At 37.1% G+C, this 16,933-nt stretch overlaps 1 long non-coding RNA gene across 1 annotated transcript; it reads left to right on the plus strand.

Annotated features, from left to right (window-relative positions):
- Positions 1–10,690: 10,690 nt before the first annotated feature.
- LOC149933762 (uncharacterized) lies at positions 10,691–12,065 on the plus strand. The gene is made up of 3 exons (XR_016472931.1): positions 10,691–10,778; positions 11,139–11,289; positions 11,992–12,065. It is a non-coding gene; the product is annotated as an uncharacterized LOC149933762 (long non-coding RNA).
- Positions 12,066–16,933: the final 4,868 nt, after the last annotated feature.

Below are 16,933 nucleotides of genomic sequence, written 5' to 3' on the forward strand. Positions count from 1 at the left end.
CTGCTGGGGCCGGCATATTTATAATTTTTTTAGCAATATTAAATATTTTATTGGACAAATAGTGAAGTGATTACAAGAAATTTAAAAAAATGATAGAATGTCCTCGAGGGAAGCACCGAAGGTTTTTAGTTAAGTGAAACGTTTTTGGAATTTAGGTTTAAATAAGATATTTTACAATGAACCCTTGAAATCTAAAACTAAGTTAACCAAAATAAATTTGAAACATTTTGGAAAATTTTAATGTATTATCGGTATAAAACTTACCAACTCTGTCCATAATGGATAATTATCATGCTCAAGGCTGCAAGAACCGTGTGGGAAATCGTATTTCCATGGTTTTTCCACATCTAGTGCCAAAATTTAATAAAACAAATATTAAAAGCAGTATATTCTTCTATTCTATACACTTTTCAAATCTCCTATTTGCAATGACCAATTTACTCACTTAATAGATATATCAATGATTAATTTAGACTTTTTTTACACTTTTTTTACTAGATTTCCGCCAACCCAGTGTTATAATATTGAAGTAGATTAAATATTAAAATTTTATTTACATATCTAGAAATATCTAATTGGGTATTTTCAAATTTTTGTGTTAAATTGACTAATTTAATGCATGTAGTTCTAAGTTTCGAAATTTTTTAAATGAAAATGTTTTAATATTGGTTATAATAATTATCGTAGAACGTAAGTTAATGAGCTATTTTAATTAAATTTAGTAGTGATTTTTTTTAATAGCGGTAAGTAGGATTGTTAAAATGATAGTAATTATATAAAGGCTTTATTACCAAGAATTTGGCCGATTTCTTTTATTTGATTAAGCATTGAATAATTACTTGTTACAAAAGCATAATCTTAATATTTTCCCCTATTTCACAGGGCATAATCGTGAACATGACATGTGTTCTAGTAAGGATTAAAATCATGATATCTTTCCGGCTAGACGGAAAAAGTTAAGCTATGAAAGTATTCTTAAAACCAATTGCGTGACCTGCTCATATAGAAAAAATTAACACTTAGAAAATTCCAATAGATTTTTATGGAACTTTTAGTAGCCACATGATTTCCGTTTCTGTGAATCGAACGAACAGATTACTATGATTGTAAAACAGAATGTCTCTGACCACTAGAACCATCCTATCACTATGAAGTATATAAAACACATTATTGCACAACAAAATTCAATGGTGGGAATCAAATTGACCACGGTTAGAAGTACGGCTTTCGTGGTAGGTGTCAGAAAAGGTCCGGCCGATTACGGATCAAACTGCAAACAGCCAGATGTACTACAAGAGTAAATTGGTAGAAGAAAACAGAAACTACTCAGTAGTTTAAGAATGAATGAGTCTTAATAAGAAATAGGAGAGAAAACAAAGGGACAGTCATCAAACGAATTTTGGGACCCATGGAGGAACGGAGACAACGTCTTTCAGCATCCCATTTCGTTACTATTAGTAAAAGACTGTTTAAAACTCTCAGCCGAAACCTGGTTAAACGTCTGCTTAATTGTTCGATTGTGATTACAGACGCCATGGAATATGGCAAATCCAACGACACAATTCCAATAGCGCAATAGGAAGTTGAAACGGGGAGAAGTGTTAAAGAATGTGGAATATTCATTGCCTTACAGACTGCATCCATGGCTGCTTATCCAGATGGAATTAATGAAGAGAAAATGCAGCCATTATAAGCGCCAGATTACATTATACATTTTATGTGCACAAAAGTAAACAACAAATAAAGCTTAAAGGAACCCTTATTTATTACGACCAAGTTCTTGGACAATTACACATAACGCCAGAAAAATTTTGCGACTTTATCGTTTGGAGCGCAAAGGAAATGTCGATTAAAAGAATTTATAAAAATGATACGTATTGGAAAGATAAGGTGTTGCCATCGCAAGAAAGGTTTTATATAATAGAGAAAACGCCCCGTTTATTGGAAACAGTGTCCGTTAATAAAATCAAACAAACGAAAATTTGCAAAAACATAAAAAACGAAAATTGACCGATGACATTGGAAAAACCGCCACAACCCCAATAAATAAAGTCAAGCGATTTAAGGTTGTTCCCATTTAAATATGTAAGAAATTTATTTTTTTCCAGTAATTTTTATTGAAATATTTGTTCGATATATTTAAAATTTCACATTTGGTGTAAATTTCATGAATTTTGGTTTGCTTGAAATACTAAGATTTGTTTTATAAAAGGAGTAAGCTGGGGCCATTTTTCCCAGTAAATTAAACTAAATCAACGAACTATAACGATATTAGATTGGAAAGAAATAGCTAACTTTATAATAACTTTCAAACATAATTGCTCTTAAGTAAATTAAGGTTTATAGACAAAAACACGAATTCATAATAAATTTATAGTAAATCAATTTTTGGGCGAATCTTTGTAAACATATTCCACTAGTTACTGGAAGAAAGACCGCCAAATAACCCTATCCCCGCCTAAGCTAAACATTCCAGGTAACTATACAAAATTTCCTATTTACTATGAACGTACTAATCCACGTGTATACCGACGAAAGTTTCACGGGTAAGTCTTTCCCAAAATAAAAGTGCACTCTATTGTATCCATCGAAGAATAAACGCCCCGGGGGTCAAGAGATTCGTGACGGACCTTTCCCTTTTACTCATTTTCCATCCCACGGAAAGAAAACGGACTACCATAAAACTAGTGCACTTGACCAATGATCACGTTTTTCTGACTCCCAATCTCCCGCTGTGGGATTTGGTTTGAACGTTGATTGTTTATCATTGACAAAAGAAATTTCGAAATGAAAAATATTTTAGGTCCCGGATTTGTTTACGCTCTGTGAGTTAAAAAAAAGTAACTCCATGCATTTGGTCAATTCTGAGATTTACTGTATCTAAACGTTGTCTACTAACTAAAATTATAACTAAAATATTAAGTCAAAATTAATGTAAAATATTTAAGGCTCTAGGCAAACGCTTGTTCTTTGAGAAAAATTGGGTGGAAGATGTAAGAATAGAACAATAGCTGAAAGATTGGTATTTATGAGTACTCTTTCCCCTTCAAATTGGATTTGTGACCCCGAAATCAAATTTCCCTCCTGTTAATCATCAACCGTCGAGATTTGACAAAAACATCAACTTTAGACGAAAAACGATATTAAACTTACAAAGCAAAAAAAATGAGAAATATAAAATTAACATTTATGAGAACGCTCACGAAAAGTAAAATATACACGTGCAATAAATTATTTTAAAGACAAAAAACCAGCCTATAGTATTAAAGGTCTTAAACAATCAAATATATACCGAAAACACAAGCTAAAGCGAAAACAAAAACTATAAGTGAGAGCATTTTAAAAACTGCGTGTGTTCACCACAGCCACTGAACGACGCAGGTCGAAATTAACCAAATTAAAAATCCTAGACCTGAATTCTCCCTCACTTTATCAACAATTTCAATAAACAAAATAAAGCAAAAAAATTACCTATATAATAATTACCCAAACAAGCAACAAGTTAATAGTAAAGAGTCAAAAAAAAATACAATCAAAAAACCTTAAGGTTAAAATTCGCAAGGTCCACTGCCCAACACTACGTCCTAATGTCTCCGCCCATGAACGTAGTGAAATCAAACTATGGGCAAGGTAATAAATTATAGATATGGACTTGTTCTACATGGGCCTGTTCATAACTCTTGGTAAAGAAAAGCCCGCATATCACGCACGTTGACATCAAATACGCTGGAGCTTGCGCGGCCTTTTTTTCATGATTTGCAAGATCTATTTAAATCATGATTAAAGGATATCACTTGTCCTTTGGAACGCCACCATAAGAAAGCAAGTGGAAGGTGGTCACCAATTTTTATGCAAAACGGACAAGTGGTTTTTGCTCTAGAGCGGTCTGCAAGAAGAAGAAGAAGAAAGTTTTTTTATATTTTGGCTATCTTTGAACTACGTCGCATTATTAGCATAACAGCCCTAGATTTGTAGTTTTATTGTATGTTTGTCGTATGCGCCTGGTCTTTCCAATGGTATATTGCTTGTCTCGCTACACTGAGTGCTTGAGGAGATACAAGGGGCTGAAATTGGCCCTTAGTTGGTTCGGGATAATACTAGCTTGGTCTCGAAAAGCTAATCAATTTCCCGGGCCTTCAAGAGCAGAAATGCGCAATAAAAATAATAATAACAAATCAAACTAGGTTTAGCGAGCTGCAGCGGCTTTTAGGATGAATTTCATTAAGCGCGTAACGCGAGTTTAATTTTTGTACTTCGATAAAAAAAGGATAATTAGGCTCTTCATTATCCCTTTAAGCTCGTGACTCAAAAGAATAACATTTAAAACATTAATTTTTATTGTTTTTTTATTTAAACACCTATTGACAGGACGATGGTTTTAATACTTTACAATATACAAGTGCATAAGAAAACTTTTTTAATGATTGTGTTTGTGTTTTACTAAGTTGGTAGTGCTAAGTGCGAAATTATGTTAAAAGACAAAGGGATAACCATTTGGTTCTTAATGTAGTGTAAGGGTAAAGCTACAAAAACGCTGATTTAGCTAAAAATTAGATTTTATTTGTTAAAGTGCGCTTATCAAGCTAAAGTTGAGGATGATGAAATTCCTTTCAAGTTTCACTTTAACAAACTAGATATACTGAACATAATAAATGTGGTTTATATCGATTTGTAGGGACTACAGCATTTGTTTAATCAGCATTTTTCAAATCAGCGTTTCTTTATACAGCGTATCCCAAACAACAAATTGTTCAAACGGCACTTTGTCATAGCGGCGGTTCTCAAAACCGTATTTTGTCGAAACAGCGTTTCCCAAAATGGCGCTGTTTTCTACATATTTTTCTGAAATTTCGGCAAATTTCATTACCTAATGGTTTCTGCCGATAGTTAGTATTGCAAACTTACCTAACCTAACCCCTGAAGTTCATATGTATGTTATACTTTCTCCATCGTCAATTCATATAAATTTTAAGAACCGCTGGCTTGACCAAAACCGCTGTTTCAAAATCGCTAATTTGATAAAAGCTATATTCAGAAACGCTGTTTATAGAAAAAGCTGTTTTGACAAACCGCTCTACTGAGAAATGCTTAACCAAAAAACGCTGACTAAACAAAACGCCGTTGCAACAAAGTGCTGTTTTGAAAAACGCTATTTTAACAAATGATATTTTAGTCAAGCGTTCTATTCCCTACATACCGTATATCTCACTTACTATGAATATTTATGTACCTTTGGAATTGGAAATTTTTCCTCTGCAGTTTTCTTTATGACTAAATATGTATAGGGCTACTAAAATAATTATTGACCGAAGCAAGGCCCTGATAGTGAAACAGGTTGGACAAAACACCATTTCTGAAAGACAACGCCTGGATTCTAGATATCGAAAATTGGGCTCAGACTAAAACCATAATCTTGGTGGAACAACTAATTTTACAACAAATATTTTACGCTAAAAATTTCTAAAACATCAAACCTTTCATGCATTTGTTCTTATTTAATAATCCTTAGAAAACTCATATAAGACCACTGAAATTCCAAAGTCTAAGACACTAGCGTTGTCGCTACAGCTCGTGGTTTTCAACAAAAACGTGAGCTAAAGTTTGTACGGTGAGTTGGCGGAGTTTTTCCAGCTTGTGGCACCGAATGAAAACGCGAAAGAAATCCTTCTGCGTTAGGTTTGCAAGTTCTGTCCCCACTGGTTAGAGGGGTTTTCCCAGAGCTCTGAGATTTCCCCTTCCATAAAAAGTTTTTAAGGTTAACGGTAATAGTTAGTGAAGGGAGCTGTTGGCTGCCTTGACACGAAGGTCTTGCCACCACCCTTCTACGCATTGTAAACCCCGCCACAAAAATGTATGGCTTTAAAAGTCTTATGAAAATAAAACTCGAGAACGGTTAGTTCTAGAGCTTTGAATTATTAACTCAATGTTCAGGGCCAGACTTTCAACTAAACGCGCCTTATTCCAAATACCTGGCATGGTTATTTATCTTATTCAATTTTACTCACAATTCAATTTTATTTTACTCGACCTGGTCTTGATTTCCACCCCTTTGCTTCCCTTATATATTTCAAGAATCAATTTTTTTTCCGCGCCATTATTTGTTTTCCTCTCTTGAGTTCCTTAAGCCCATCTGGACCTTTAAGCTTTTTTAACGAGTTAGTGTGAAATTCGTGGAAGGGGAGTTAGTGCGAAAGAAACTCACTTCGTAGAAAAGGAGTAAGTGCGAAAGAAAGGGACTTCGTAGAAGGGGAGGTTTAATTGGGATTTTTAGGTAGTTCAGGACTTTTTTCAACGAGTGGGACGTGTGTTACGTTTTTGCTACAGCGTTAACCTTTCTTACGTACAAATCAGAACTAATTCATTAAAACTAAGACCCTGGACGAAGCCAGGTATTAAAGCTAGTAATTCCATAAATTACTAATTGCCCTTCAAAATAAACATTGATAAACAAAAAATTACCTATGAAGAGCACCCAGGGGTTTTACCCTTTATCCCTCACATCTCTGCCGCCAGTGCTAAAATATTTGACCTAAACAATTTCATACTTAAAAAAATGTAAGACTTTAGTTTCTAATTTAAAGTCAAGGGTTACATGTATCGATTTTTCTGTAATAGAACGCTCAACTGTCATGCAGGAGGGCTCCGGTTCAAATCAGGCTCGATGCTACAGCAAAAGAAAATCAGACGTTTACCGTAACCCTCAGCGCTCTGTCCGTCTACAAATTCAATAACCTGTAGAAAATGGTGAGTGGTTACTCAGTACATACAAAACGATACGAAAAAACACACGAAACAACACGAAAATATACAAAGAAATACAGGTGCCTACACATGAATGGATATCGTATGCAATGAAAACAGCGCTTCCGTATAACTAGGTATGCAAACCGCAAAAAAAGCTTTACATGGTTTTGGAAATAAAGGCGTTTTAGATAACATTTTACCAATTCGGAAGAACAGCAAACGCGGTGATTGCACTTTACTCCGAAACTGCTAACGCGTTCGCAGCCCAGACAGACAGACACGGTGATTGTAATACCCCACCGAGAGGTTAAATTTTATTTCCGTACTACAGATGACATGTATTTCCAGTGTATTTATAGTCTGCATTAAATAACTAGTCACTGAAGAGCTGTAGAAGGACTTTTAACTGTTCTGGTTGTGACGTCAAGATTGTCAGCCCTAAGCAATCGTAGGCATCGGCGAACAACCCTGATAATGACTGAAATCATTGCTCTTTCATTAAAAAAACGCGCGCTGTAAGGGCTGAAAATTTAGCACTTGTTTTACAAAAACTTTATCTGATTATCGAGAAACGGTGTTACAGTCGTGTTGGGGGTGTTTGTGTTGAAAGTTACGGTTTTTTATGTTATACACTTAATTGAGATCGTCTGAAATCTGAACATCCAAATGGCAGGGCTTCCACTAAATGTTTACGATATACGTCTTATTATCAAAGCGTCAGTGTTCAAGCATTGAACCACAGAAGCTTTTTACTCAAAGCCACTTTAGAAATTTGGGAATACGAACCGATTTAATATTAGTGTAAAATAAACTTAATCTTGGTTGGAAAATGAATACATTCACGCCGGAAGGGAATCGAAACCAAGTTCTTTTTCATGGTTAGAATAATTTCAGGAATAGGAGGGCATGTGATATAACCGAAAAATACAACAAAAATCTTAAGAAGATCGTAATAGATCGGCCAAGAATTGAACCAGGTTTTCAGCTTTATAGGCTAATACCCAAGGCACCACCTGAGGCCTAAGTCATCAAGCGACTTTTGAAGCCATTAATTCAGGTGGCCGGGTAAGAATGCGTAGGAGGGAGTTGGCAAGCCCTGCATGCTACGCGATAGAGCCAAAAGCTCCCTACACTAAGTATTACCGTTAACCTCAACAAGTTTTAATGGAAGGGGAAACCGAAGAGCTCGGGAAAAACCCCTTAAACCAGAGGGGGAGAACTTGCAAACTCAACGCAGAAGGATTTGTTCCGAGTTTTCACCCAGTGCTACAAGCTGGGAGCGAACAACCGAGCCACTTCCACCTCGGAGGATACTAAGAAAATTATACGCTTAAGAACGAAAATAATAAAAACAAAAAAACCAAATCTAAAGTAAAAAAAACCCATTGGTGTCGAAAGAGAATCGAACTCTTATTGCAAAGTAGGCAACTGTTTTAAGACCTAGACACCGACGCTCGTATTGCCAAATATTAGTATAAATTTTCATTTCGAGAAACAAAGTTTGATTAGCTCTCTCTATATTTAAAAAGACTGAAAGGGTAAAATAATGAGCTCTTATTTTTAAAACACTACAGTTTTCTGCTGTAAAACAATTGACTTATCGTGATTGGATATTAGACATTTCTCATAAGGTTATGGTAGCACCTATAATAATAACACCTTCGGTTTGTAAGTTGTTAAGAGGCGACGTGCGGTGAACTGACATCCGTACGGGGAGGAGTTCTTTTTTGGTTTTGAAACTTATTGATTTTTTAACCGAACGAGTAAGAAACACACTAAGACAATGAAGGATTGGCTCCCAGTTGGGGAAGGTTAAACCCATTTTTATTTACTAATGGTTCGGATATATACGTGACACTTCAAGACTTCAAGGGAGTTAAGGGTTTCTTTCTCTGAACATAATTCGTACTGATCGAGGATCAATAATATTAAATTGACGTGGAGGTGCGTTTGCTACGGTTAGCTATTTCGACGCAGGAGGAGCAGGTTTCTACGTTACGATTGACTAAGAGGGATTGTTTTCTTTGGAGGATTCTGTCTCTTGGGTGTCTTGAAGATCGGAGTATCTCAAACGACACGGGTAGCAATACTTTGTATTACCGCTGAGCTATCTCGCGAAGTGAGTTTTGTTTGGAAATAAGGGACGAAGAAAGAAAGTACGTTTACAGTGAAAACTTTTCTTCAGCAAATATTTATATAAGCCCACTCTTTATAGACACACGAACCAAATAAATATAAGCAACAAAGATATATAAAACAGGTACAAATTAATTAATATACAGCAATTGGCTCTAGATTCTTTGCGGTTAAATATGCCGTTAAAGCAAAGCAGCGCTAGAGACATCATTGGACTGATTTAAAGACACAAAACTTGTGCACAAAATACAAGATTACGTTACAAAACGTCTTGTATATTACGTGCTACATTTTTGGTCAGAAAGTTCGCAGATCGTCGACTCCGCAGGTCTTTCAACTTTTAAAACACATACAACGGATTGTTTCGTAACAGTAACTATGATAGATTACTCTACAGTGTTAGGAGATATTATTTTCTAAAAGAAGCGGATGAGGCCCAGATAGCAAAAATAATATTTTCAGGAGGACGAAGAATGATGCACCCTCACTCCGTTTGTTTGACAAATCACACGAGTAATTATATCGCGTATTTTACTTTCATTTAGGTTCATCCAAAACACGAGTTTTAATTTGAGCCATCCCTCATAGCGAAAAGCTAAGAATACGATTGTTTTTGGCAAAAGTGTCAAACATAATGGGTCAGGCGTTTAGAATTATTTTTAATTGTAAAAAAATGTCACTCATTTTTCATATCTGATTTAACCTTGACAAATAATAAAAGAGCACCGTTAAAGCTAGCTCTTATACTTAAGCCTGCATTCGTTTTGTATAAAAGGACACAGTACCAGCAACAAGTATCGCAACCGTAAGAACATTCAACACTGTGTAGTAGGAAAGGTTGAAATTGGTAAGTTAAAAAACTCTTTAAATATAACAATTTATTCGTGGATAAAATACTATTATTACTGAACGGTATTAATAAAGCAGAAAAGTCCCTTTTGACGGCTCTCAATTTCTATAATTCAGAGGTTTGTTCGAATTTAACTGTGAAGTCTAATCCGGGGAATAAATCAGAATTTATATTTTGAAATGAAGCTGCTATAATGTTCAATCCAAGATAACTCACCTGAAAATTCCAATGAAGATGACTTAAAGCTCCCAGGTAGAATTGGTAGTTAGCAAGTCAACTCCAATTATCTGCCAAGACCCGACAAGAAAGTGGTTATTTTCGAGAGCCACTTTTGATTAAAAGTTATTTTTCAATAGGGATTCTCCTTTAAAAGTGTCGCAATATTAGAATTCACGGCTATTTTGGGGGCCCCGAAACTAATAGTATTTGGCGGCCCAGACTGTGCAGAGCAAACGGATTTTTTTTATTCGATTGTAACGTGTGGGACAATTCAGTCCTCTCGTCCATCTGATTAATCAGGGCGAGATATGTGTAACGGCCATGCCAACGGGGGGATACGTGGGGACAGGGGTGGGGACACCCGTGGCGGAAGTACTCTGACCACCCGTTGGGGTATTGGTGGTCGTCCTCACACGGCCATCCACAAACTCTGCCTCCCGGACACCTGGGATAACAGGAGTGAGCCACTACTCCCGGCCGAACAGTTTTTAAATTCCCTTTATTGTTCTTTTAAATTACCCTGAAATTTATCGTTAATAGAGAGAGCAAAAACAAGTTTGCCAATTATAAACTGCTTGTTTACTTAAAGTAAAATTTTAAGTGATACTCTGGTAAGGGGATCGAGGTTATAATAATTGTTAAGCGAAATACGTGTTTCTTTGCAATATTTTATTCAGATCCATGAATATTCTCTAAAAATTTTCCATAATCCAGATCGTTCTCTAAAATCAAAGAAAAATCATGAATGCCAAGCTCAGCCTCGCCTTGCTTTTGTGCAGCGTGCTTCTCTTGACTATTTTGGAAACCGGACATTCGACACTCCACAGAGGTGCTAAATCCTTTATCTTTGTTTATATCATTAATTTTTCAAATAAATGGGCAAAAGGCATAGTTCGATTAAACCAAAAGGAAGCTTTTCTTACGTATTTTTGATTTTAAATAAGAAAAACAATTAAAGAAAGGTTTTTATATTTTATGCGAAAACGACTTTTTATGAAACGTAACGTTTACTTTCTGAACTAACACCTCGAAGCAAAATTGTATGGCTCTGTTTCATGTTTACGTAAATAATAACAGTAACCCTGTTGCGATCGAAAGCACTATCTATCATCATCGATCAGCCGATGAAACAATTTTGCACTTTGTGAAACTTTAAATTTTAAATGTATTTTTCTCATTGAACTATCAGGAGCATCAAAAGTGGTTGAACTGAAGAACAACAAGGGCGGAGGAGAAAAGATGGAACTCAAATCTGCCACTGACTTAAGACCAAGCGAGGAAAGGAACGGTCCTCCTGGCCGTAGATAAGAACTAAATATTCATTGGGACTATTTTTAACGGTACATTTAACCAAGGCAGTTTTCCATTGAGTATCCATCTAGCATTTCACATCGGGAAAAGTATTAATGATTTCCCGCCAATGTGTTAGCATGAACACGGTCCGAAATATACTACCTTATTATCATATCTGTAGGTCGATCGGAATTTAAATATGATACACTCAGATGCGTTGCCAAGTCCAATTGCATTTGATCCTGAAAAATTTGTGTCTAAAGTTTTCGGTGATTTGGTCGTTTTTGGTGTTTAGCTTTTCACAGTCATCGGCTGGTGGAGTCGGGTTTTTGGATGAGTGACGTTTGAGTGTTCATATTGATAACGATGTTTTGTTAAAGTTGCCCTTAATTTCTATTATTAATTTCTATAATATAGCACTTATGCACTGTTTTTTCTTTTCAATATAATTTATAGTTTTTTAATTTAAACCTTCATTAGCAAATTGATTATAATAGTTAAGGGCAATATAATTTCCAACGATTTTTGTCCCACAAAATATAATATGAGGCGTAACGATTTAAAACTAACTTCCCAACACAAAAACACATACGGTATGCGTGACGGTCCTTACATAGAAACGTTGACAAAACATTCTCCGGCATTTATATTTAAAAGTGAAATAAAGGTATCTCGTCTGCGCAATATTAGAAATATGAGTCGAAATTTATATTTAATTTCATTAAATGTGAATATTTTAAATTTTGAAGGTGAGCACAATGGATCCTGCACCTTCAAATATTGGAAATACGATTTATCACTACAAATTCAACTATTTCATGGAACCCCTTTTCATCGTGGGATTTTCCAATTTTTTATCCGCACAAAGGGGTTTTCCTCCGAGAACTTCGGTTTCCCCTTTTACCACGAAAATAGCACAAAATATGATTAAATTTGTTTGTATTCATTAAACATTTGTAAACACTTTATCCACACAAATGCATGGAGTTTCTTTTTTTTTGAACTCACAGAGCGTAAACAAATCCGGGACCTAAAATATTTTTCATTTCGAAATTTCTTTTGTCAATGATAAACAATCAACGTTCAAACCAAATCCCACAACGGCAGATTGGGAGACATCAAAACGAGGTCATTTATCAAGTGCACTAGTTTTATGGTAGTCCATTTTCCTTCCGTGGGATGGAAAGCGCGAAAAAGGGAAAGGTCCGTCACGAATCTCTTGACCACTGGGGCGTGAATGCTTCGATGGATACAACAGAGTGCACTTTTATTTTGGGAAAGACTTACCCGTGAAACTTTCGTCGGTATAACACGTGGATTAGTACGTCCATAGTAAATAGGAAATTTTGAATAGTTACCTGTAATTTTTAGCTTAGGCGGGGATAGGGTTATTCTGATGTAATTATTTCTGCAATCATAGCCAATTACTGCGAAAAGCTGATCTTAGTTGGACGTGCTTAAGTCCTTTTAAAATATCTGGTAGCCCAGTTTGCAGTTTCTTTTGTACGACGCCCATTACTCAATAGTTTGCATAGATATTGCAACGAAATATACATACCTGGGAGTCACCTTCTCCTCCGAAAATGAAAACTATCTATACGAATTTGAACGTCAACTAGTACTTAAAGCTACAAGGCTCAGATGGGCGGTGAAAAACTTAGCCAACAACTCGTATAACAAGTACTCCGTGAGTCGCACTCTTTGGAAATCGGTTGCTGTCCCGGCCCTGACCTATGCCAACGAGGTACTAGCCATGACATATTGTTATAATATTTAAATACCCTCCATTCCGCTAGGCACTACTGGGGGTGCCACAAAATATACAACTAAGTTGTATATAACCTATCCCACAATTTATCTTTTTTGAATAAAAAGTAAAAGCAATAACATGTATAAAAACCCTATAGAAGAGTACTAGCCTAAAAATAATTAAAACGGCAGGTATAAATAAAATCGATAAAAAAGCCAGCAATCAACCTGGACATATGTCCCCGAAGTAACTGGTTATATAACGCATGATTTTTTCGAATTCAATCCTCTTTTCTGTAAGCTTCATATCTCTAAGGTTGCCTCTAGGGACCAGATGGAGAGTGAGTGGACAGCTAACTAAGTAGTGCTCAGAATCGCCTATGTTTGACCAATGCCTCTTGGTAATGCCCCTCAAAATATTTTTAATGCTGCCTTTATCGGGTTTTATAGAATGGACCACCTGATTTATTAATGCGCCCTTAGCCAGCGCATCCGCTCTCTCGTTACCTAGAATACCACTGTGTGCTTTAACACTGTTAAGGATGATTCTAGCGCCATGATTATTAATCAACTCCCTAAGGTTGGAAGGATTTCCGATGGTTTTTAGAGAAGATCAACTATCACCTTTTCATCGTGGGGTCGCTCCTCAGCGAACCTCTTAATGCTCTCCAATATGAAGTAAAGCTCAATATAATAAATACTTGGATAATAACTCATGTCTTGGACACGAGTTCCATTCCGTTAAAGTAGACCACAAATGCCGCAGAAGCGGCATTCTCCGATAGCGAACCATTGGAGAAGATCTCTAAACCTGCATTAGTGGGAAGAGCGTCTCCACTTGAAATCTCTACACGAGAGGCTGGGTGCCTGGCTCAAGGGTCGCCCGGGTAAAGAAAATTTCGACCTATTACATTGTATTCAGAGTGTTTAGCGCACATCTGTTGGTAAAAAGACCTAAAGATGGTTGCTTCCTCACTTAGAACGTGTTCTATTGGGGTTAAGTTGGTTATTACCAATAACGCATCGGTAGATATCGTACGATAAGCACAGCAGACTCGAAGAGCCGCTACCCGTTGGATTGACCTGAGCTTTCGAACAATTAAAGAGTTCCCAATCTCGCGTCACCATGCGCGAGCACCGTAGGTGACACCTCTCTCAACGCCCTATAATCCAGACCCCACTCGACCTTTGCAAAGCAAGCAATGGATTGGACGAGACGAGTAACCTTATTCTTAACTTCCTCTAAGTGAGGCAAGAAACACAACGTATGATCCAAGGTAAACCCGACTAAGAGCGCCATCCATGACTAAATTTAAAAGTAAAGGTCCGCTACAAGAACCCTGCGGACACCCCTTGGTAAGTGACTTGCTAAAAACACTACCACGTACATCAATCGAGGCAATTCTGTTGCTAAGAAAACTTTTGTATAATTAATACAAGTTTCTTGGACAAGCAACTTGCTTGAGTCTTGAAAGGACCCCGGAACCCAGACATTGTCAAAGGCCCCCTCTATGTCAAGGGGGATTATACTAGTGTGCAGACCACTCTCTTTTTTGTGCTTGACGCATTTGACGATTTTATAAAGAGCATGCGTCCAAGAGCGGCCATGCTTGAACCCATATTGGTCTGAATTCATGAGACCTCTCTTATGAAGAGGGTAGTACAGTCTTCTTGACAAGAGTTTGACAAGAACCTTACCCACAATAGAGAGATCGGACGGTATGATCAAGCATTCCGCCTATCTCTCCCTTCCTTATAAATCAATGCAATCCTTGCAACTTTCCAAAGTTTTGGAAAGTGACCAAGACTCAAACATGCATTGTAGAGTCGCACGAAAACCAAAGGACAGACCAAGAAGATAATCTTAAAAAATTCGACAGAAATGCCATCGAAACCCGAAGCTTTGCCCCTTTCGAAGGAATCAATGACATTAAGTACTTCATCGTCTTTAAACTCTTCATCATCCGACTCGACGTAAGGAGCTTAGACTGATTTCCTTGTGTACTTCAAGGTCATCTTCCTGCGAGTCGTCTAAAAAAAGGGAATTAAGAATAGTTTCATATGTTTCGGTAAGTCCTTCTGTCAGCGTGCCATTCTCTTATTTCACACAGGAGACTGCATTCTTACGTTTGGCATAGCCTGTTGCCAATTTATAAGGAAGAGAGTAAGGATCCTCCCTCGACACAGAAGAGCAAAAGTCCAGCCAAGACTCTAACTTAGAGGAACTGATGAGGCTCTTGTACTCTCTTTGGAGAGTCAAGAAATCATGTTTGTAGCGTTCCCTCACCAAGGGATCCCTAGCCACCTGCATACGTTTTCGCGCTTTACGTTCCAAACTTCGCTTCCTGCCAAGACCCTCGTTCCACCAGGGAGCCGAGTAATATATCTTGGCATTGGCATTGTGCTTTCTACTAACCTCACTTGCATTTTTGAAAATTTCCTCAATAGAGGATACAACATCATCAATCTGATCACTAGAGCCAAGTGTTACTTCACAAAGAGCCTCCAAAGGCAAAACAATCTGATCGCGAAAACGATCCAGATCCTTTAAATTAGCATACCTTTCACCTTGGATAATATCCGAGACGGAAATATTTAAGTGTATGAAATTATGATCACTGTTGGTGATATCATCTGACACTTGCCAATCAATGATCATATTAAAGACATTCAAAGTTGTGAGCGTCAGATCAATCCATCTTTTTCCATTGGTGCTACAGAAGGTGGGATCTGAATCAGGATCATTCAATACGACCAGATTCAGATACTCAACAAAGTCAACACAGGCAACACCTCTACGATAATTGTCCCTTGAGCCCCAGAGAGTATGATGAGAATTGAAATCGCCGCCAAATACTATTCTACGACCAGCAAAGTTTCTAATTTTGTCGGAGATAAAATTCAATTGTTCTTCCAAGACCTCCGACCGGGGATGAGGTATATAAATGGAGAACACTAGAAAGGATATATCCCCCGCCTTTATACCTACAATTGTAATATAGTCATTATTGAGGAGATTAATGACAAGAAACTTCGTATTAAAGATGGCAATAGCTGTCCTTGGGTTCTCGTCAGAGCACACCACCCTGGATGAAAGTGGGAGACCCACAACCTTCCATCCACCACTAAGGCTCCTGAATAATTGTGATGTCGATACCGCCCTCCTGACAAGTCTGCCTTAGAGTAGACGTGCTGACCTTCCCTTTGCCAAGATTAATTTGGACCAGCTTGATCTTACTCTCCATTGGGCTTTGAGCTAAAATCGGTTCTTGATCGCCAATATTGCAGTTCCCTCATGTAAAGTGGACAATGGTTGCCCAGAGAGGGTGCTCCGAGTTGAATTAGTCTTTTTATCCCTGTGGCTCTTGACACAATTAACACATCCTCTTATGGCATTTTCACAGTCCGTGAACTTATGTTCCTCGGAACCACAAAGAGAACAAACCTGCTTATTTACTTGATTGCAGGATGCCATAGCGTGTCCTTTTCCCATACATTTCAAACAACGAGGGAAAAAAGATACTCCCTCCAACCATGCATTTGTCACCCAATACGAAGTTTCTTTTTACCGGATTTAAGACTATTTAAAATGGCATTTGGAACCTCAAGCACCCAATTCTTACCGGCTCCCTTTTCTACCATTTTTTTACTGTGAATAGTATATTTGACTGTAATATCATTCTCCTCACATTCAAGATGATTGCACTCGATTAATCTGCTTACGAGATCCTCCTTGGAGGTCTCGGAATCTACATTAAAAATAATTATCCTTGGTTTGCTCAAGGAAGGGTTTCGAGTCCTCGATTTTCCATTTTAATTTATCAACGTCTTCCGTGGAATTAAGCTGGACGACCATACCATGGCCCCTACAGGTTCTCACAGTTTTACTATTATGATCTTTTGGATCCAATTCTTTTTCAAGTCTACGTCGAAAGTTCTCCT

This window comes from Leiobunum rupestre, chromosome 8, assembly GCF_980474605.1.
Source record: "Leiobunum rupestre chromosome 8, qqLeiRupe1.1.hap1, whole genome shotgun sequence".
NCBI classification, from domain to species: Eukaryota; Metazoa; Arthropoda; class Arachnida; order Opiliones; family Sclerosomatidae; genus Leiobunum; species Leiobunum rupestre.